This window comes from Haliaeetus leucocephalus, unplaced genomic scaffold (genome assembly GCF_000737465.1).
Source record: "Haliaeetus leucocephalus isolate CR32 unplaced genomic scaffold, Haliaeetus_leucocephalus-4.0 Scaffold848, whole genome shotgun sequence".
NCBI classification, from domain to species: domain Eukaryota; kingdom Metazoa; phylum Chordata; class Aves; order Accipitriformes; family Accipitridae; genus Haliaeetus; species Haliaeetus leucocephalus.
This window is the reverse complement of record NW_010973284.1, coordinates 15856194-15880501: the sequence shown is the minus strand read 5'-3', so window position 1 is coordinate 15880501 and position 24308 is coordinate 15856194.

The following is a 24308-nucleotide window of genomic DNA, read 5'->3' as shown; positions in this document are numbered from 1 at the left end:
CAATTCCGGGGGAAAATATGTCTCTGAATATGGTCAGATTCAAATAATAATTCACAGGATCACTGTGAAACTTTCTGAGAGGGAATAGTTGATTTTTTTTCTTTCTTTTTTTTTTTTCCCCACCCCACAAGAAAAGCCTTTGTCTGATTGAAATACCCCTCCAGCAGGAGGCAGGCTACCTTCAGAGTCCCCTAGCAAAGGCACCTGTGGGGGCAGAAGGTGCTGGCTGCAGTGCGAAGGCAGGAGCAGGTTTCAGGGCAGTGAGGGGCCCCTCTGCCCTGCCAGGAGCAGCTGCAGCCAGGCCTGGTGCCAGGGGCTCCCCATGGCTCCTCCTCTGTAACAGAGGTGCAGTATCTTCTCCCTGCCCTCTTGCCCTGGGCAGCCTGGGATGACGGAGGACAAGGTGCCTCTACCTACTTGGGGCCAAAATTTCCTTGGTGAGCAAGGAGAGCCTTACTGCTCATCTTTGCAAGTCACCGAGCAATGCAGCTCCTCCCTTGGCAAGGGCTGCAGGGAGTCTGAGGCAGCCATGGTGTTATCAGCCTTTTCCAGGCTATGCCCACCAACCCAAAGGCTTTGGATGGCACCTGTCACCATATTAGCGGCTGCACAGTCAACAGCAACATTTGGTTTCCCAAATTCTTCATTCCCCAGAATAACATGAATGTAGATAATTTTGCACTAGAAGACCAGTAATGCCTAACCCCCTGAATTAGTAATTTCAATGTACCTCTAGACCTACTGCTCCCAGTCAAGGAAAGCACCTGTCAGTGTGGTTTCGCTCATTTATATTGGATTTTGCATTGATGTAAGAGCACCAAATTGGTTAGAGTATCACACTCGCCACAGGTCTTGATGTGTAAATCTCTACTGCTTTTGGCCCTCCTGGAGATGCTTATCTCTGTGCAACTGAAGGGAGCATCCAGGTCTGTCCACAAATGCATGCACTGCAATAGTGGAGTATCAGCAGTGTGTCTGTTACAGCATGGGCTGTGATAACGCCTTCTGGAAGGCTGAAGAAAATTCTAGTGGAAATACTTTTCCTAATAATACAGTAGCAATCGTGTTAAGATTCTTCCTAACTGATGCCCAGTGGAGTAATGACTGACAAAAACATGCTTTGAGAGAAAGACCAGATGTGCTGGTATCTTGAGTATACTTGCCATGGAGCATGGGGTAGAACCTCCCCGGCACAGTCCAGAGCCACTTGATTTGAAACTCCAGTAGGTTACTCCTCCTTGTGACCTTAGGAGTAACGTTTCTTTTCCTATGCTACAGGGACAGTGCATCAATATGATTGGAATCCAGCCTGGCAGATACCTGTATTGTGCTGAGTGCAAATGAAAGCAGCTCAGTTAAAAGAACAGCTAAGTGAGAGGGTGACAAAAAGACTTAGTGGTCAGAGTTGTCCTAAGTTCTGTGTTAGCAGTGAGAGTGGTTATCAGCCTTTTGGTAAAGGAAAAAAAAATTGCAGCTTTTCTGTCCAGTCTAGAAATCTGCCCCAACCTAATGCAAGCAGACAGGTTCAGTGCTACCTCAAATTATTTTGCCTCGTCAGTGAACTGTGGTGTTTGCCTGTTCATAAATACTGTGGACACCTTATTGTCTGCTCCACTGCCATCTGACACACAAAATTGAATCAAATACTCACTATATCCAAGTTGTTGTCAGATATCAGATACAAAAATAAGCCTGCTTCCCTTTGTATTTTAGCTATCGTGTTTTGTTATGTCAGACTCTGGGATCATACTATGTTTGACTGGGTCTCTCCGAAAAGAACCTGAGTGATCTGCAATTTATGCTGATTTGAGTGAGACAGCAGTTGGTGGACAGCAGGTAATTGAAAGTTTGCAAGGCATTATACCTAGCTGTCAGCACAGCTCTGGATTTGCATAATTGTTTAAACCATCAATGAGAATTGTTACATTTAATTACATCTTATTTACAGGGGACTTGCTGCAATATTTGATTATATCTGAGAGAGTGTTGACTGAGGTACAAAAAACCTGGACCTGTGGAGAGACAGGAACCAGCACATGAGAAAGATCATTATAAATTGGCTAACTAATAATTATTTCCTTCTTTCAGAAATACTTCATAATAAGATATCCTTAAAGCACTAGAAATGATAACCATTCAAGCTTCCCACAAGTGCATTGCAACAGGAGTGAAGATTTGTGTAGAGAATATAGGCATGACAGGAAATAGACAGCTCACGGCTTTCTTGATTGCTATAGGACAAGCCAGGTGAGATTTTATTTCAGTTAAAGTACCTTAGAAGTGCAAGGGCTTCTGTGCAGAGGTAGCACAAGAACCTGCTGATCATTTAGGATGGCAAAATTTAAAATATACATATAGGCCAGGAAGCCAAATTGCACAACAGACTTCTTGGAATGCCTTCCATTTTTAAAAATGCAGTCCACGGTGCTTTCCAATACATGGCAGTTGCACTTCCACTTTCTCCTGGGAACATTATTCTTCATAAGGTACCTATGGCCGAACAGCATTCAGAACCTTTCATTCCCATGGTCTGTATTCATGTAGAGTATGTCCTGCTTTGTTCACTGTTATGAATATTCGCATCAGTATTTGGTTTTGTTCACACAAATGTTTGTGAAACTGCTGCTTTATTTGAATAAAACTTCTTTGTGTGAAAAAAGAAAAGGACTTGAACAAGAACATTAATCTTTTGCTACTCAGCATTCAGTGTTCTCGTCTTGGAGAACTGTCATTCATCCAATTAGGTGCAGACACAATATTGCACTATTCAAGCAAATGATTACTCCTTAAAAAACTACCCAGGGAAACAAGCTGTTCACAAACTCTCCATAGGCTCACCTGCAGCACACAGAGAAAACTGATGGAGTTCAATGGGATTATGGGGAATATGAAAAGCTAAACATGTGTCTAAGTGTTGTCAGGATCAGGGCTGATGCACACATCCACCACCATCAGGAGCAGCTTGTGAATTATTAATGATCAGAAAAATTGCCTAAATTAATTGGATAATTTATTTGTAATGAATAATTCGCGCAGCTCTGTTCCTGAATGTCTTTCTGCCCTTGAATAAAGCAGTTTGGTAGTGCTGCCTGCCTCTTGTTTCGAATGTAGTTAAAGCTTCAATTAGGCTTGCCTACATTGAAACTTGACATACCAGTTTCTTTCACGTATTTGTACAGACAGAGAAGCAAGTCTGTATTTGGGTTGTATTTTTGCAGGGTTTGAAGTCTTGTTCAAAGATCTTGAAAAATTGAATGACTGAGGACATAGACTGGAATTCTGCCCTTCAGTTTATGTGCAAAATCAAAAACATGCAAAGTTTGGTAGTATCTGAGCTTCATCTGATAAGGCATACATTAAAGTATAAAAAGAAAGCCCAGAAATAGGAGACTTGTCAGTTTGAATGTTAGTTAAATAAGTACATAAGATAAACAGTTCAGTGAGGGTTATGCAGCTGAATTTTCAATCAGGATGCACAAAAGGCTGTTACAACAGCATCTTCCATTACCAAAAGCATGTAGTATTTGTTGCCCCGAGTAGCAGGCATACTTTACAGAGGAAAATCTACCAGTTTTAACAAATCTTCCTTTTCAAATTAAATATTATTATCCAACTCAGAGCACCAGGAATCCCCCTCACACCATGCTCTTTTAAAAATCCAATATCCAGCAGTTTTTGGAGTTCATCTGCAACTTAATTAGCACTGAAAAGCCTTTATTTCACAACTGTTTATTTCATACCTGAAACAGGTGCTGCACTCTAATAAATTTAGTTAAATGCATCCCTCTGTTTATTTTTAATCTTAAAATAAATTACTGTTGCCATTCTGTTTAATATAATTGGATGAATAGCTACCAAGTTTGTGATACCACCATCTCATTTCCACATGGTACAATACATTTTTAAACTATTTTGCTTTATTATAGTACTAGGTTTGAAATAATAAATTTTGAAATAACTGGCCCAGAAATTCAAGACAAGCTTACCTTTTAAAAAAAGCAAAGAAGCACTTGATGATTAGGTGGACCAAGGTTCTCACTGCCTGTATCTCTGTTGAAGAGAGCTGCTTCCACTGCTGGGAGAAGGTGTATTGGGGACACAGGAGACAGGCAACAGGGCAAGAGCTGAATGCTGAGGACAAGCCAGTGACTGCCTGGAAAAGTTACTCTCTAGAGTGAGATAGGGTAAAGGTGAAGGGTTGACCTAATCAGGGAATAGGTTTAAATGGTATCTGGGAGGGAAAAAATTTGGCTGTGGGCAACAGAGAAGAGGAAAAGAGACAACAGCTTGTAATGCACCAGTGCAAACACTTGCACTGGTGTGTTACAGAGCTCGGTGAAGAATGTGGAGAATCGCTGAAGATACTGGATAGGGAAGCTTGCTTGGGGAGGCCACTCTGTGTGTGTGTATGTATATGTGTATATATTTATAAAAAGCATGTATATATATGTGTGTGTATGGGGGGAATTTGAACATTCCAGATTTTGTAAGGTGCAGCACTGCAAGGCATAGACATCTTCTGTTCTTCTCTTGCACAGAAGGAGCTGACAAACCAGGACAAGTGATCCAGACAGCAGGTTATCCATCCATATGCAGTTTGAGAGCTGTGTGTAAATCCTGGGTTAGCCAGCTGGCTGCAGCTGCGTTCCCCTCTAGGGTGACATGGGGCAAACTGCTCTGCTCACTACATCGTCACACAAGGTATGAAAAGGGAGGGCATGGCATGCTGCTTTCTCTTCCAAAAAATGGCATGTTGTACAAAATGGCAGCTAGGAACAACAGTGAACGCAGGAGATGTGGCACTCTGAATAGCCATAGCTTAGAGATGGGTGGAGGTGCATCTACATGGAGATCATCAGTGAAGCACCCTCTGTGGTTACAGCCCTACTCCATGGAACACTAAGGGGTCTTTTAAATGTGGTGCATAATCTTAGCTACAGACATAACTTGTCACAAATTAAAGGTTCCTCTTAAGGTTTTTAGGGCCTTCACAGGACTATTGGTCTCAGGTTTCTGTCACTAGAGAAGAGTCTCCTTTCATATCTACAGATACTGTATATGAAATTTAAGCATGACTGTTTATTGTGGTTTTTTCACATGTGTAATTTATCTGGATTCTGCAGGTATACTTTTTTTTACATTTGTTCTTTGGTGTTAATGTATTTTTTGTAGAATATGTGTAAATAGATATGAGCAAACTGTGTAAAAGTTATTCAGCTACCCAGTGAACCATGTAATCTGTTGATTCATAGAGACAACAGATAATAGAGTGAGATATTTGCTTTACACTGTCTGTGTAGTATCTAGGCACAGAGTCAATTTGTGTCCTGTCGGGGCATGTTGTACCACACTATATTATCGCTTTGAGGATAGGCAATTTGGGTAATGAATATGTGAGCTGGGTGGGGGTGGAGAAGTATATCCAATATCTACAAAGTGGAAATGTTGAACCAAGGTTTTGGCTTCATCCTCGTTAATTCAAAGCAGTATCATTACAGACAAGCTCTTTTGCTATCTTGGAAACGGTATTGTTAATTAGCTTCTATCTTCCCCTTTATCATCTCATAAAAATGGAAACAATGCACTAAACACTGACATTTTCTTTGTACAGCAGGTATGAGTAAAAATGTCATCCCTTTGGGAAAACACAATGGAAGTAAATGAGCATTTTGTGAGCAGGTGAAGGAAAATAGCTACTAGTTTCTATGCTTGATCCAAGGAACCATTTGACCAGGCTGTGCTTACGCTCGTCTACCTCAGCGGCCCATCACTATACTGCTGTTCCAGCCACTCCCAACAGCCCTGGGGTTGACAGCTGTGCAAATGAGCAGGACGTGCAGAGTAATGACAAATAGGCCACCCTCTGTCCACTCCCCAGAATATGCTTCACAGCATCAGATTTTTGCTTTCTTATTAATCCTTCTCTTAAATGATCTTGCAAGCTGTTGACATTTGTGTGACTTTTCCAGGAAAGTATCCCTGGATTCCTGACAGGTATTTGCAAAAAAGAATTCATGAAAGAGAGATGTTCCAGGACTGAACAGCTTCCTCCCCTCCAAACATCTTCCCTCATATATTGATGGTATGTTGTGCAATGCAGGAAACTGTGGACCTAGGTGCTATGTCAAGTATCAAAATGGGTTTAGCTGTGTTACTCCAGAACTCTGTCAGGATAATTTGCCCTTTTAGTATAGAAATGTAGTGGAGTGTGTTAATACGGTTAAATTGGTTCTCTCTGGTACTGGTGCAACTGAGCTTGGTTGAAGATGGCTCAAGTATTGCTATGCAGTCAGGGTAACAGATGAGTCTCATGGTCAAATATACAGGCAATCCAAATAAACCCGCAAACTGTATTCTATGTAACCATTGTAATGGGAGTCCCTATAATGTGTCAAGCTGAAATTAGCTCCATCCCCTCCTCTTCCCCATCTTCTGATCCTGCCATCCTCACCTGGAGTCATTCTTGAGATTTGAAGCCTGCAGAGGAGAGTGGGAATGAGCTATCCACCCACACTGCGGGTGACTGTCACATCAAGGAAATCTCCATACATCAGACATGAAGCCAAACAGCAAAGGCTTAAAAATGGAAAAGCTGGGTGAAACAAATAAAAATCTTCCTTCTTTTCTCACTAATGGTTGGTGATTTGTCCATAAGCAATCATTTCACTCCAGATTTTATAAGGCGCCTGCTTCTGACATCTTGGTTGGCTTCACTTAAGCAAAATTCGTCTCAACTTAAATAGAAGTTTTACTTGAATAAATAAAGACTGCAGATAGTCCCTTTATCCCCATGCCTTCCACCACATGCACCCAGGCTACTTTAGGTAGTACAATGGTACTTTTCAGGTAAGGCTGGCCAGCCTGCCCCCGTGTCCCAACCAGAGAGCTGCCCCTCTGAGTGTCCACGTGGAAGGGCTGGCCAGAGCAGGCACTCCTCTCCTTCCACACACCTGCCAAGTGTCACAGCCACCTAGACCATGCTGGGCAGTCACTGTCACAGAAAAAGGAGGCAATGTGGTAAAAGTAAAGCTTAGTCATGATTCCTGCAGAGGTAGAGAACAAGTAGATTTTTTTCTCTAATTAATCCTATTTACTGTCTGTGCTGAGGAGCTCTGGTGAAGGAAAAGGTCGGCATTGTGATATGCATTGTACAAACACAACAAAAAAAGAGCCTGTATCTGCGTAGGGGCCAATTAGTGCCTGTGACTCTCAGTACGAGTTTTTTCCAAGACATCTCTCAGCCATGGGTGCCAGGTGAATTCAGCTTCTTTGTATGCCTCAGACTAGAAGACGTCTTGGAACAGAGCATACAAGGAGGCAGGTTTTGATTGCATTAGAAACTTTAATTCTCATTTTCTAGCTTCTTATACATCACATTTCCTCAGCAATGCCTCATACTGCTAGTTATTGCTAAAACATCTCTGGGGATATAGCTTGTAGCTACGTTTGTTCTCAGCTCCTGGTAATGTGTTGCAATGTGAGAACGTACTTCAGTCTCAAAGTATGATGAGGCAACTTGATGCTCATCCATCAGCCACAGAGCTTAATGCAAACAGGGTCAGGGTGAGCTTTCAATGGGCCTGTATCACCTCCCTGACTGGAACCAGCCTTTCGCTACTCACCTGTTGTTCACCGTCTCCCGCAATCTCAGCAGCTGCAGTGGATCTTTGGACCCAGTTGGAGTAGTTGTGTCAAGGCTTTCATTTAGGCCAGGAAACTACCCCTGAGTTGTCCTGAGTTCTCTTGGGTCAGGGCCACCATGTTGAAGCATTGTGCATGTAATAAATAAAACGGTCTAGGGAAAACATGTTACTCTTGCTTAGGGTCATCCATTTCTCTTGAAAGAAAACATGTCCTTGAAGGAGATGAAGGTCTGTATGTCTCAATTTTAATTGCACCCCATGTTAGTGCTGGGATGACTACCCTGACTATGAAGGACCTTCTCCTGATGGGGGTCAGGACAGAATCCACTGTGCTCACAGCTTCCCAGCTGGGAAGATGTTGCTGCCTTGCTTGGCTTAGCTATTCCAGAAAAGCTTAACAGAATGGCAACTTCCCTGCCATCCCAGTACACAGATCTCTGTGTATGGTATACACAGGAGCACTTTGAAAGAGAAGTTAGAAAATGTCATGTGTATTGTGTACTATAAAAATTTCAGTTTATCTTGCATGTATTTTTAATGGCAGCCACTTTCCAACTTCCTTTTGTTCGATACAAACAGCAAACTTGTTCTTGAAGTAAATACTGGTTTAGTCTTCTGGTTTTTCCCCTTTATTTCATTTCAGTTTAGTTTAGTTTAGAGCTTCTGCCTGAGCAGCCAGGGAATATATATAATAGGGCATGAATACATTCTTAGAAGTATTAGAACAAGTATGGAAACACAGAGCCCTTAGTGACCTTGCTAGTCCTCTGCTGATCACTTGTGTTTGTTGTTGTAGGAAGGCAAACATAAGTATAGAAGTGTTATTGAACAGAAAACCCTTCAAAAATTTCACCAGTCTTTTGTATTCAAGTCGCAGAGCAATGGGGGGCCGCCCTGCTCAGAAAGCATACTTATGCAAGTATTAAGAACTGGCTGAGATAAGAAGTAAAGCTTAAGAGACCTTCATCATTAGCTGCTAGTGGTGGAGATTAGTGATCCTACTACAGGATTACAGATGGAAAGAGTGCTAGTGTTGGTTAATTGTTCATTAATGCTTGTAAAATAAGATAGCAGTAGTAAAACTTGCTATTGTCTGCTCTCTCAAAGTAAAACAAAATTGGATCTGCTTGTCAATAGCTGTATTGATGTTAACGGGAACATGTTTAACAGATCATTTTACAGTGTAAACTGCTATCCAGCTTTTTCATCATTTAATTAGACACTATTATCCTAATAAGAAATAATTTATGTTTTAGATAATCTGTTCTCTACACACGAAAGTTTTATCCTTTTAATTAGCAATGCCTTCACTAGGGTGCTTTTAATATTTCAGAGTTTGCATATAAATCTCAGGTGGAACATTACCTCCCTGTAGCCTCATGGATTTATTTTATTTACAACGCCTTTAGAATTGCCATACTTTCCCACCAGTGCTTTGCTGTACCGTTAGGGAATGGCAGCTGCGGTCCAGGTAGCAGAATCCCTCTCTCAGGTGCAGCCCAGGATTATGCAGACTTCTGCCGGCAAAAACCTGTGAATGTAGCCCTGGGAGCAGGATGTGCGTCAAGGAGAAGAAGTGGCAGCTTTGACTCCGTGTCTCCTGAGGGGCTGCCATGCCACGTGAAGCAGGGCCGTGCTTGCTGCAGAGGGCTTATGCTTGTCCTCTGTGTTGGTGGGATGCTTAGTCCAGGCTGCAAGATAGATCTCCCAGAGGTGAGGAGGTGGTGTGGTGGCTGCCTCCCCATGCAGACATGCCTGTTCTGTGAAAATCCAGCTGGTGGCTGGTCTATGATACCTACTAGCCGGGAAGGTGTGCAGGCAGCCCCCTCTGCACTGCCTGCCCCAGAGAGGGCCCAATTCTCTCCTGTACCTCCCGTGGTGCCCCCAGCATTGCTCTCCAGTGGGAGCTGTTGGTGGGTGCCCAGTGCAGGGACTTGCAGTGTGTGCTGGACTGGCAGGAGTGGGACTGCTGCTCCTGGGAGCCATGACTCTTTCCTCCCACAACCAAGTGGGCGAGCAAGGATCCTGCAAAGTGTACTGTGAAAAAAAAATGGCCTTTTGACAAAGACAAACTTGAAAAGAAAATGAAACCCTCCCTTTTTATTAATAAAAATAAATACTAATCCTGGAAACAGAAAAAACATTTTCAATGAGATGTGTGTGGAGGATTAGTGTTTTCACAAAAAATTACTTCACAGCAAGAAATCTCAGCTGTCCAGGAAATAAAGGTATGTGTTTTAAAGGCACAGGTAAACTCTGCACCTTCCAGGTTACTTCCCTGTAGGCGCTTAAGCGTGGAAACTAAAGACTCTGGGTCCTCACAGAGGACACACCCTGGGAGACTTCATCACACCCTCACCAGATTTTCCTCCGTGTGTCTTGGTCAAGGATAATGGTACAGCCATTGCTGGAGATCATTTGCTCTGCCCTGATCTTGAGTCTGCTTTATTGGTCCCTTGGCAGCAGTCAGAGGAGCCTGAAGGGCAGCTTGAGCTTAAGCCAGATGCCACTGGCCCTGAGGGACTGCTGCATCATCCAGGCACTGACAGGGCGCTGAGGAGTCCTGGCCAGGGTCCCTATGCAGGCAGGAGTAATGTGTGGTGGTGTGAAAAGCTGCCGTGCTCTGATAACTGGCCTGAGAGGGGATGCACGTATGAAGTAACAAATGCAAACACTTCTGCTCAGTGCCACTAACCTATCTGCCCCATCATCAACTTATGTCAGAGACCACGTGAACCACCATATCGGGCCTCCAGTGGACAGGTCATTTATGGCTTTCCCTTGATCATCACCTGCAGCCTTGTCTGTCAGAACAAACAAGCGGGGGCTGAACTCTGGATGTGTGAGTTGCCCCATGGAGAAATTTGAATGCAATGATGTCTCTGTCAGTTGATAAGAAGTGATTCTGCTGGTTAATTGCCTCAAAAGTGTTAACCAACAGCTCATTAGTCTTAAAGATGCAAACTTGGTAACCCTTTTTATGTGGCATGGAATGAGAAGTGAATAAATAATTGCATGCTGAGACCTGCCACTGAGAGATGTAGGATGTTGGTTTAAGATAAAGAAAAACAAAACCTGACTGAAATATTTGGGAAGATGCAAAAGATACAAGTCACAACCTCAGTTTGCAATACAAACCCAAGCCCAGCTTTTCTGTAATGGCTATTTTGACAGGAGTAACAAGTAATAGCCCACTTGTCTGTGCTGAGAGTTAGCCTCAGTACAGAAACAAAACCACCCTGCTCTTAATTTAGTAATTAAAAAAGAATACCATAGAGAGGTTGAGTGGGAGATTGTATCAAATGCTGGAGCTTTCCTTATTGCTCATCTGCTTATCCTCTCCTACACTTTATGGGTGCTTCTTCAATCACTACAGCTATAAATTACCTTCTTGGCAAACTGCCCTAGATCTGGTTTGGGCAGAACCTCTGGGCCTGGCAGTAACTGTTCAGTTCAGGCCATTCAGCAGTGGTATGGCAGGCAAAGAAAAATAAAGAAATCATTACTGTGGCTTTGTTAAACTGATGGATATCTATGGATCTGGAGCACAGCCCTTTGGCTCCTCCAGTGACATTAAGGGATGTGTAAATAGGATACACCACTGTGTGGTAGCTGCTGCTTAAAATCAAAGCATGAGCAGCTGGACAAACATGCCTTGTAGCCAGATAATTTAAGGAAAGCAGAGTGCTACATGGAGGTGTCCAACTTGGGGACATGGCAAAGTACTTTTGTTTGAATTTGAAGTGTACATTAAGATGTCCTTATATGGAAGCACTGAGATTGCAGATGATTAGAAGGAAAAAAAAGATTCATTCCTGGTAGAAATTCTCCGAACAGCTGCAATTAACATGTAAACGAGGTGCTAGAATAACTGTGTGTGATGCTGGTAGAGACCTCCAGGAAGAAACTCTTGGTCTGTACTAAAATAAGTGAACAATGAAGCCCCTCTGTGGCTAGATGAGAGGAAGCGTCTGAAGAGGGGTCTTGCCATTCATTCTACCTCATTACAGGTACCTGACTGATAGCAAGGCTGTGTCTCAGTGCAAGCAGCTCATTAGTAAGAGAAGACTCTGACATTAGTTCAGATGTTGATCGACGTGACTGGTAGTGTGAAGTCTGGATTGCATTGTCAGCCAGAGCTTTATCATCAGCATTGCAGCTTGGTGGTTTATCATGGAGAATCAGTTTAGGAAGAGTGTGTTAAACTATTTGCCAGGAGGTTTAATACCCACCCAGCCATTATCTGATAACATGGACCAGTGTGGCTTCCTTTACCTACCATCTCATAAAAGGCCAGGTGAAAAGATCATGAAGAGGCAAGGCATATTTCCAGAGCTGCCTGCTAGAGCCCGGGCCCTGCTCAACAGCATGCCGCGTGTGACGTCAGAGCAACTGTTTGAAAGTTAGGTCACGGCAGTGCACACGTAGGTGCCAAAAAGATGCCCACATGCCCATGTAGCGCGTGTCAGTGCAGGTCTCTGGTGGGACTAATGTATCACTGTTATTATCCACGCTTTTGACGTAATGCCATGCAACAGAAGGGAAAAATCTTGCATATCTCAGTTCTCCACTGGAGCATTAATGGCAATTTGCAATTGTTCTGCATTAAAATCTTATCAAGCACAATGCGGCCTTCTGGGGCTTTGTTCTTAGTGTGCTCTGGATTACCCTGCCCGCACGCAGCTCCGTTTCCACTGCGGCTAACAGTGGTCTCCATGGCTGCTCTGGAGGAACATGACAACTGTCTTCATGCAGTGTTTTCCTCAGCAAGATCTTTTTCCAGCTCGCCCGTTCTAAAGAGTTGATGGTTTCCTGTGACCTTTTGGACCTACACTTCAGTTTCTTGTATGCTACCATCGAGCTCCCTCTTCTTGCCTTGTTATGAGCCAGCACATGATGGATGAGCCCTCAGCATGCCTTGAGGTGCAGCAGGAGCAGTGGAGGAAGTAAAGACAGCAGATCTACTTCAGCAAATTAGCAGCAACAGCAGGCTCTGTTGTGGCAGTTCTGTTGAATGCCATCATTTTAACTGTTCACTATGGAATAGTTCCTAAATGGCATTTATATTTAAGTCAGTTTATTATATTATTCCAGCCATGCAAAGCTGTACTACAAATTTACCAGCTCAGGCACAAAATCTATTCACCCATCCTTTTCCAAGATGATGATAATGGACCCCCTCCCTTTTTCCTCCTTCTTCCCTCAAATGATTATATTTTGCTTGCCCATCAAAATAAATCACTCATCTTGGGTGAATAAAATTTTGCAACGCTGCAGTATGCAGGATGACACAGTTTGTTTGGTTTTGGTTTTTTTTTTTACCTCTTTTGCCATTGCTCTCTGCAGAAGATTTCACGGTTCCTTGCTTAATTTTTGTATGCAAACCATCTTACTGAATTCTGACACACGTCACTGATGCAACTCTGACAATACAACACCATTTTTCTTCTACAGTGAATACTTTTGACACACTTTTCTGATTATTTCTTAAATTAAATCAAAAAAGTATATAGAAAAGGCATGGCTTAGCTTGAGCTTTTCTCTTTGTGCCCCCACTTTCAAAATCCGTCCTCTGTTTTTTGCGCTCGATGGGCATTTTAACCAAATAAAATGGTTCCAACCGGCATTTCATGGTGATGGTTGTACGCTGACCAGCATGCCCAGCACAGGGCACTGACATGTGCCTGGTTTAAAAGGAGCAACCTCCCGCCTGTGGGTCCGCCTGACGGAAAGGGCTGATGGCAGCCGGCCAGGACGTATCCTGCTCCTGCCTTCCCTGGGACTTCAGGTACCTCAAAATCAACACAAAGCGCTTAACCATCGCCTGCTTGTCAGCGGCGCGCTGCGGCATGTGAGGGGATGTGGATGGGGGTCTCTTTCACTGACGTGTTTCAAAAGGAGCAGCACGAAACCTGCACTACTGCCAGCGTTTCCGGGTGTCCTATGAGCTGCCCGCCCTGCAGGTCTTCCTGCAGGAGGAGTTTTTCTCCCTTTTGTGAAGCAGCTCACCACAACAGACCTCCTTCCAACATTTGCCCCAAACCAAGGGGCGAGCATGGATGCGGCTGCGCGTTCTCCAAAGGCATTGTTTTGGGCACTTCACCTGCTTCCTTTCCTATTAAAAAAATCAACATGACGCTTGCAAAGTGGCTCTTTCCCCCACCCCCTTACCACCTGCATTGTCAGAGGAGCCAAAAATCAAAAATAAAGTAATCAGTTATTTTAAGCCAAAGCTTGAAAGGGTATTAATTCAATGGGATAAACTGCAGTTAAGAAACTTTTATCAAGCAAGCTGGGTTAGGTGGTTAAAAGAAAGCAAAAAAAAAAAACCCTAAAAAACATACAGTAGGTAGCAGTTTATGTGTCAAGAAAACTGAGAGAAATTTTGACACTCTGATGTCTAGCAGATAGCACTTAAATCATTTTTCTCCAAACTTCAGTCATAAAACTTCAAAGAGTTTTAGCCATAATACAAATTTTTAGACTAAGAAGCGGTGTTTGAAGTTATTTTATAGGATTTTGCTGTAAGGGCTCCAATTGATTTGTAGTAAGATAAAAGAAGAAAACTTTATTTTCGAAGCTTTGTCGGAAAAAGCTTAGCTTCCATTGGCCGTTTTGCCAATATGCCTTGAGGGGATGATGATGTCGACACGGATATTATATGCCTATACGAACTGAACTGAGTTTACACCTCCTGCTGTTTGTGTTATGGTTAAAATCTGTCACAAAACTGGCAGTGATTTATTAAATGTTTAATGAAGTAAGACAAAAACTTCAAGAACTACAAACAGAAAAGTAGAACATCACATTAAAGTATAATAATATAGGTTACTTTTCTGATTTTTTCATATTTCTTTTGCTAAAAATGTGAAAAACACAATTAGAAATCAAGGCAGTATCAAAAGATTACGGGGTGTCACAGATCAGTCTACCAAAGGTTGTGCTTCGCTCGTTCACTTTTTTCTTTCTAAACAGAGGGATGAAAAAAAGAATATGAAATAACAGTATGCTCACAAAAGAAACCAACCAACCCAAAGAAAAACCCAAGCCGGCATTATAAAGTATCAAGTCTCAGCCACAGAAAATTTTCCCTATCAAGTTTTCAGAAGAGCAGTATCAAATGTGACTCAGTGTTATTTCACTGTTACGGCATGTCCCAGTTAGAAGAAAATTCTGCTCTGCATTGCATGTTTAAATAATGTTTTTCTAATCAACCATTTTTAATTTTACCTAATGAACTTAATTGGAATTATTATTTATGTTAAAAATTAATTCCTGAATGCAAATCTCAAATTTATTTTATTTTCCAATAGCTTTTAGAAATTATTATTACTCCTGATACAGCTTTATGTTTTCTACATTATAATAAAAGACAATATTTGTATAAGCCTCCTGTCTGTTGGTGTATGTGACTATTAAAGCTGAGCAAGTGTACTCCTGCACTTTTTGGCAGAGATTATTTACATTTTCTTGTATAACAGAGACTTAGTCTATATTTTAGGTTTAATTATTTTTCATTGTAAAATGTAATTCCTGTTGTTTGACTTGCCTGATTATTTATGTACATCCTGAACTAAAAATTCATTAAACACAGCAGGAGGGGGTTTAAGATTACAAATCCATGTTTATTGTGTTATTTAACTCAAAGGACATCAGCCATCAATATATCCATACCAACACGCTAATTTACCGTGCGATTTATGGTGGACTTTGCCAGCGCTGTTATGCCTCATGAGCAGCTATAACCCAGGTTGCTCCTTAGGCTCCCTCTTCCCGGTTCTCCCTTTTGCTCAGAGACATTTTTCAAATCCAACATTTTCTTTCTCCAGGAAAGCCAGCAGAGCAACAGAAAGCAGCACTCCTCTCCAAGCCTAGCCTGCGGTCGGCTTTCTGCAAGTGTTTGTCCTGGTCTGTTCCGATTTCATGCTCGCAGGCACCCAGGGTACCAGCGTAACCCCCCAGCCTGCTGGGAATGACAGAGCCAGCTACCCAGCTTTGAGACACTTGGTTTACTTCTCCGTTTGGCAACGATGGGAACCTTAATTTGTTAAATAAAGAAGGTGTTCACGCAGCGTAGTTAAGCACAACAGCCAATGTCATTGCCAGACCCCTCCTGCCATAAATGACTGGACCTTTTTTTTTGCCTTCCCACCCTATGCAGTGGCCCAGGGTTTGGCTCCATTTGCAGGGGTTTTGGCTCCCATGCTGAATTGAAGGTCCATGGTTTTAAACTGCATTTTTGTCTCCTTTGGGATATTGGTAAATCAAATTAACTGCAATAAACCTGGGAAGTCCCCCTTAAAAAACAAAACAAAACCCAGTAAACAATCCTTTAATTCTTCGTCTGCTGCTGCTTTTTGCCTGCTTCGCCAGGTGAAGAGCTGGGTGGCAGTTTGCCTACAAGCGCTCGACAGCCCGAGGGCTGTCACAGAGGAGAACTACTTGAGCTACTTATCAGGTAAGTTCAGAAGTTGGAAGAAAAGCTTGTAGTTGCTCATTTTTGCCCTCACTACTGGATGTCACTGCCTATGGCTAGTGCAGAAACATTCAAGGGTGCCATAATGCAGCACACCAAAAAAAGGCAAATGACATTGGAGATATCCTTAATCCCTGGCCTTATATAAACTAATCTGCAGGGGGTTTGAAACAGGTTTATTCTTTCAGCTAGTTTTTAATCAAGTGAGTCTCATATTCCCTGTAATATATAAACGAGCATACCATAACTCATACTTCTTTTTTTTTGCTTAAAGGGCAAGACATAAATACTAGCCGCATATTTTTTACTATCACGTCTGATTTCTTTTCAGCCAGCTATGTGTTGTCAGAGGTTTTTCCAGCACATAAAACAATGGCAATTGGCTCCAGGTGACTATATTCTCTTATTTTTTTCACCCCTAGTGTTTGTGTTTGTGTAATATAAACTTGCTTGTGTCCCCATTTCCAGCCTTGTATTTCTGGGAAGCAATCTTTATGGTGGCTACGTCTGTCTCTCTGGGACTCTCCTTCAGAGACACTGGAAAGAAATGCAGCATTTTAGACTTTATTTCCGTATTTTAAATGGATTTTAAAAAATATTGATAAATGCTTCCTCTGCTTCCCCTGGCCCCAGCATTTTTAAAAATACATGTCTTTGTTGATGTTAAAGGACATTGCTACGAAAAAGGATTTCCGGACCCCTCAGGTCCCGACAGAGATCTGGAGAAGCTAGTGCCAACTTCACGTTTCTGAACTATAGGACCGCCCCATTTTGTAACCCAGGACACTCACAGACTATGGCAGAAAATAGAAACTATCATCAATTTGTCTTCAGTCTCCTAGAAATTAGTACAGAGAGCCTTTCGTCCCTCTTGCAAAAGAAAAATGTGACACCTGCTTCTATTAAAAATGTATGTCCTTAAAAAGAAGAGAAAGGGAAAAGCCTGATCCCGGGGCAGGCAGTTCTGTGTGGCTCAAGAGGTGGAGAAAACCTTAACCAAAGCCTGGTCTTAGAGCAGGAGTGCTCTGCGTGTGGCCGTGCAATGCAGCGTGCCTTCAAATTCAGGCTTTCAGTTGGACTCTGCAGGATCTTTATAATTGTTTCTTTGCAAAATAAACGGTATAGTGTGTACGCAGCCTACCGCGCGTGAGAGCTGTGCTACAGCCACGAAGGTAACCCACCTCCACCGAGGGGCAGCCGCTCTGACCGTGCTTTCATAAACTCAACCCGGCGTTATTAAACCTGTAAACCCTCCATCGTGCGCACGCAGGGATCCTTCCCTCCAGTTTAGTCCCTGGGACATCTAGTGGTGGGCTCCCAAATAGCACCGGGGCACTCGGACCCCTCGGCCGCAGCAGGGTGCAGGATGGGGCCCCTGGGCTGGGGTAAGGCTTGGTGCCCGCTCAGGACAGGGGAGGGTCAGTGCAGGGGGGAATCAAGCCCCAGCATCTGCCAAGCCGGATTCCTCCGGCATTGCTCTCCTCCTCCTCACGCGCAGCTGGAGCTGGAGCTGGAGCTGGAGCTTGGATCTACAGGCGAGCTACCGAAAATGCAACCAGGCGGCTCATGTGCCTGGGCGCTGAGACAGCCTCTGACATTACTGGGAATGAAGGCCTGTGGTGTGTTGTTGTTGGGGACCTTGTTAGGTGGAAAATAACATCAGGAACATTTGAAAGAACACAAACTATATATGTGATGCAAAAAACAAGGTCATTAGGGGATTTGGACTTTAACCTGAGCATTTTCCTTAGGAGGGTTTGTTTGGAATGCAGTTATTTTACTGGGCTCTTTATGGAAAGCATGGTCCACCAGTAATGTATGTGGGGAGCCACAGACACTTTGATAGTATCCTATCTGGCCTATTAAAGTCCTCAGTCCCCCTCTTTTATTCTATACTTCATATATCTATTTTTAAGGAGTGTAAAATTATAATGGGACAGGAGACATCGTAGCTTTCCTGCCCATATAACCTTGTAGAAATCTCAAATGGCGGTGTATTTGCCTAGTCTATTCTGCAGGGGGGACCTCCACTGCTCTAGCCTACACTTCTTGTCTACCTCAAACTCCTAGTCACTCTGAAGTTTAGATGTGCAAGGTGTTCAGTCCCAGCCTATCTTTATAAAATAACAGCAAAGTGATCTAGCAGCATTCATTTCCTCAAAATCTAGTTTCCCAAAAGAGCTCCTGCTTATTGGAATGGATTTCAGAAATCTACAGAATCGTACTTCTCAAGGGGAGATTTTGTATAATTACAGACATGAGTCCTGTGATGTGTCCATTAGCAGGTTAATGAGGTAGTAATGAGTAAAATGCCAAAGGTTGTCATAGATTTGTTTCAGCATGAAACGAAGCTGAGTGTTAAAATGTGATTTCTCCATGCCAGGATACCTGAGTGCACCCTGTTAATTATTGCTAAAAGAGCTGGCCTGTGTCTCCTGATTAACAAACAGACAATTCCTTCAACAGGACAGCCTTTCTCTGAGAGGTGTTGGGGTGTGTTGGCCGCATGCGGCCCCCCAAAGCTGCCCAAGGCTGGGCTCAGCGGAGGCAGACCCGGAGGCAGACCCGGCTGGGCTGTGGGCTCCTGGACCCGACTCCTCTGAAAGGGATGCTGATCTGGGAAGAGAGCCATCCCACACCTTTTAAATGAAAAGATTCAGAGTACTCTTTCCTTCCAGGAAACCGTAGGATGTTTACTGCCATGCCTGGTAGAGTGTAGCTACATGATTTGACTTTGTAAGTGACTTCCATAGAATCACAGAAATCATCCTTTTGGCCCGTTAAGAGTCACACCTCTGTGTGGTATCATGCCACATCCTCATGGCGGGGACTACTGAAGAAATCATCCGATGGTGTTCCTGACAGGGACACTTGCCTTCCTGGGAGGAAAAGGAAGGGCTTGAAAAAGACACGATGTGGCTTCCCAGCCTCAGGTCTACAGAAAAGGCACTAATCCTGCATGGAGGCTGGATTATCTGCAGGATTTGCTTGGGAACCTTCTGCTATTAGCTCCTCGGCTGTCAGTGCACTCTGCTCTACAGAGCGCTGACTTCTGCACAGGTACCTATGCCTTCTGTACTAGCATCACCCTCGAGGCCCCTCGCTGCTAGCTGCGGGTCAAAGGGCTTTATAGCGCTCCTTGCCTGAGCCACACGTGCCTATAGCAGTGATGGCAAACTGTTTGCACTTAGAAAAGTTTGGACTGGCAAAAGAAAATAGGATTTAAAAAAACATAATGAGCAGCCACCACCAAAAAGAGTGGCCCTACCTCAAATGTTGTTATTGCATGTGCATACTGTATATTACTGTTATACTGTAAGAATAAATAGTTACATTCACATCTTTCTTCCCTCCCCTGCTGGAAAAGACCCCTGAGCCTCCCATGAGCTGAGGGAGAACTGGCAAAGCCAACCACCAGTTTCAAAACTATGCAAAAACTCTGTTTCGGTGCCGGATCCCTGTGACCTTCCTACCACCACCCAGGTGGTACTTCGAGCCAGCACACTCCGTACTCAGACCCACAGCACACCAGCCCTCCACAGCTACCAAGGCACATACATATACCCCAAAAGGTATGGGGACTCCAGCAGCTTCATTAAACTTCAGTTAATGCAATAACAGAGAAGGGTTCATTTTTCTGCACTGACAGATATTGAAAACACATTCTGAAACTTCAAAGGATTTTACAACACACAACTGTCTGTTTCCAGCCAGCTGTGGTTACAATCCCAGTAACAATGTCAGAGCCACAGGTGGAGAGCACTGACCAATGATTTAAGTCAATATACATGGTATCAATGAAGGTGTTGCATAGGTTTTTCTCAGGGAAGCAAAAATTCACAGTTTGAAGGGTTCTGGTTAATCCGGTGCTTGCCCTGAATTCAGGAACTCAGGGGCATCAGTTTGAGATGCCATAATTTGTAATAAGCATATTTGAGAGTGCCTCAAAATCTTACATAAGACGATGCATGTTTCTATGAGAAGTGTTTTGTTCCTCTTGTAGGCTTTTATCTGGCTAAATCTGCTCAATATATTAATGAAATATAAACTTCAAAGCTGATCTCGCGGTGTTCATTGACCAATAATAGCTGATGCTCAAGTATCCTCTCTTCAATGCATGGTTCTGTTTCCTGTGTTGCACAATACATAACCAAAAGGGATCTGTAATTCATCTTCTTAATATTATCTCTAATAAATTTTTGTTCAATTAATTTACCTACTTATTGTTTATCTGTTTCAAAGAACTCATGTTTAAAATCATGATTTGTGTATAGCTTTACCCCCACGAAATCCAGCTGGAGCCGCTGTCCTTTTGGGAGTTACAAAGTCCAAGACTGCGTTTCTCCCTTCTTATTGGGAAGCTCCTTGTTCACTGTCTCCATAAGCTGTTGATCCTGCGCTACATTTCAGAGGTAAAGTTAATCTCATATCAACAGCTCATTCGTATCAGCCCAGAGCATCCATGCAAACAGCCGCCAGCCCTCGTTCCCACATCTTCGTGAAGGAACTGCCCCATTCAGTCATGGTTGTCTTTGGCGTCCCTCCACTGTCAATAGGAAGAGACAGATGTCTCAAGGCAGTTCCTCCAGGAGCTGGCCATGGGCCTGTTGGGAAGAGGACAGGGATAGCAGCGCACAGCAGTTCAGTGCTGCGTGTTCCAGGTAGACTGCAGGTTAACCACAACGCTGGGTATTGCACAAAGGAATGTGCGTCACAAGTGCCGCCCCTGTGAAGGCACTGTGCGTGTGATGTAGCACCTTATCTCGACTGCGTGCGGGCAGCTGGAGCGCCCAGGACTTCCTAAAGACCTGTGATGAGAAGGGGTGAAAGTCACACCAGGACAGGTGGGAGGAACCTGGAGGGGCCTCCCTCTCTCCATTGACTATTGAGGGAACCTCAATTGCTACTTAAGACCAAATACCTGGTTGCAAGTGAGATGAATTCTCCCCAATGTCACAAGCACATGAACTCGTCACAAGGGTGAGAGTTTGCGGAGAGCCAGCTCTTCTGCTATAATTGCCTGCATCCCCCGTAGATTTGCTCTTTGCTCTAATTTGCTCTTACCCCCCGTAGATGCAAAGTACCTTACTCCTCAGAGAAAGTTAACCTTGCATTTACCACAGTAAGAACTTGTACACGTGCAATTACTGCCAATGCACTGTAAAATTATCCCCTAGCTGTCTCATGGTATCTTATTCAGGTGCCCGTACCTTTAATCTTGGTGTCTCCTGGCTCCCAGTTTTGCTAATACTCTCCCTCTTTTGCCTGCCACAGTTCACTGAGGCTGTGTACAGGTGTTAGATCCACCTGCACGAACAGCCTGAGGCTTCGGTCTTATCAAGTATAGAAAAACCTGATCCCTGTCTGTGCAATCCTCCACTCTAAATTCCTGCTGGCAGTCACCTGGTCTCTTCACTTCCAGTTACAGGTCTGAGCTAAAGCCCGCTGAGGCTGTGGGAGCCCTTCCATTGATTTCCACGAGCTCTGGATCACTATTCCCTCTCAGCCACATATGTAGACAAATATCTGAACACCTTCACCCAAGTAGTTCAGATAGTCAGAGTACTATTGTATTTATATATGCCTTAAAAAGGAAGACATTTAGAGACATTATTTATTCTATTTCATGATTAAAACCAAACCGCTCCCTTCTATGTGATTGGAAAAGGCTCAGAAGACATCTATTTACCAATTTCCTACTGGTAACATCACCTCCACAGCAATAACTAAATCACCTTCATATTCCTCTCGGGGAAGCCATTAAGCCTAGAAACATGCTGGTTTTGGCAATACAGAAATCAAAGTGGTAGCACAGCAGAGAAGATCTGTGTTAAAGAACAAAAATCCACAGGCTGCTTCAAATATCAACAAGGAACCCTGAAATTTTCTATCAATTTCTTTTCATGGCCTTGTGACATTTTCAACTAAAAACTATATTGCTTAACATCAAGGCACTTTGAGAGAGCTTCAGTTGGAAAAGGTAATTTTTGAGTGAGACTCAGCAGAAAAAGGTAATTTTTCAGAGAGGTTCACTGGAAAAAGGTAATTTCAGAACCAATTGCTGCATTCTTTTGCTGTTATTTTGTCTCTTTTCTAAGTAGCCCTAATGTCATTCATGGGCACACTATGTCAATACATCAGTACTGGCTAAGTCGTTTGTGCAAAGTAAGTTTACAGAAACTGTAGCTTTAGGCTATGTTATTCCAGGACTGTGAAGATCAAACAATGCAATTTCACTTGGAAGTTTCATCAATTTTGCATCAATGTTGATGCCAGAGCAGGAGACCTGCTCACAGAATCATAATTTCATCCTGCTAAAACTTTTGTTTTTGATAGAGAATCTAATTTCATATGATGATAGGTTATGCAGTAATACCTTGTATACATAATACCAGCCTACCAGAGCCATATTGCTTTGCTGTAAATTGAGGCGAAGGTAGAGAGGAATTTTTAATAGCTGATCTAAACCACATCAATTTATACTGTTTTGGGATACGAAGGGCAAAACCCCCCAGTTTTCGAATGCAGGTGTTATTATATGTTATTTGTACAAGTGGAAGAACAAGAACAACAGAAAGCCCAGAGCTTTCATCTGCTTATTTTCTGAAAGCTTTGGAAAGAGAGTCATGTATTTCAGCTTTAATGGCTTGAAACAAAAATCTCTGAAAATTATCAGGCCCCTCATACACGTATCCTTTGATTGTAGCTCTACAGAGAAATGAAATAACTCTTGCAATGCGAGACGCCAAAGTTGAGGTGTGCAAGAAGAAACATTACAAGGCCTCACATTTTTAAGTAAAATAGCAAGAATGATGGTCAAAGAGTTAATTCCACCCTTTCAGTTATGCCTTCCTGTATGTTGAGTATCAGATTTTCATTCATTTCTTCTTTGCTATCTAAATAAAAAGCCTATTCAGAAGAGTGTATTCAGTGTTTAGCACTTGCACTGGGCATCGTGCTGGGATCCTGCTCACAACACCCACCTTCAGCACCTCTGCAGTGAGATTTGCCGTGGCAGGAACATGCTAACCCAAAGGCCAGGAACTGTCTTCAGTTTTGAACTGCTCAACTTTCCAAAAAACTCTATATTGGCTTCCTGCAGAAACAGGTGCAGGTACATCCCTCAGCTCAGCAGCCACACGCAAGGCAGTAAACCGCTCACTCGTTGGTGAGGAGCTTTTCAGAACGGGGATGAGGGGGATAAATCCACTCCAAAGTCTCACACATCATTTAGAAATTATTGGTTCTATATCTCCTGCTATTTAGGTTCATATACAGCTGTCACAGTGGTTTCCTGGAAGCACACAAACACGGGCTTCCTTACACTGGGAGCTGTCAGGATATAGTATTGTAGTAGTTCAAACCCATTTTTGGAAGTTCAGCCTAGCTAAAGGCCATATTCATGAAAAAGTTATGTAGCATTTATAGATTTTTTTTTTCTGAAAACTACTCAGAAACATGTGGATGAACTTTTCAAAGTAAAGTATACGCTTTTCCAATCCATTACACTTCTTTTTTCCCCTGAGCGCCAGCAGCTACCTTTCTGCCACGCTCCCAAGGATACACAGGGCAAAAAGGGGGCAGGAGTCATCTCAAAATCTATTCCCTCCTTCAAACACACGAGCAGTTGTACAATTATTAAAAACAAACCTTCTGAAAAGACCGGTCCATAGTGTAGCCGGCACAGACCTGCTGCAGATCATGCTCTGGGCACTTACAGTACCCGAGTACGGTGCAACTCTTCCCCTATGCCGCTCTGTAAAGAGAAATGCATGCCCGACGTGCCCTGCACCATCCTGCCACCAAGAACACAGAGCAAAGTTCAAAACTCTTGCCTAAAAGAAAGAGAAGAGCCTGGAACTCCAGCCAGTGCTTAGGCAGAGGCATACTCCTTTTGTAAGCATACATATAATCTGCACCTTAACTGTTTTGGGAGGCATTTTCTGTTGTAGGGCTTGCTCCTTCCTGTGGCAAACAGCTGTAACACTGGGGTTCTTAGCACACGGAGTCTCTTCCTTCTACCCTTGCTTCTACTGTCCTCACATCAGGGCTTCGAGGGAAGGATTGCGATTGCTCGCTTCTTCCAGGACCATTTATATGTCAAAATAGGCTGTGTTCTTCTTTTCCTAGCTGTTGTTTGATTCAGATTACATACCTGTCTGCTTTATTTCTAATTTGAAGGATGACCA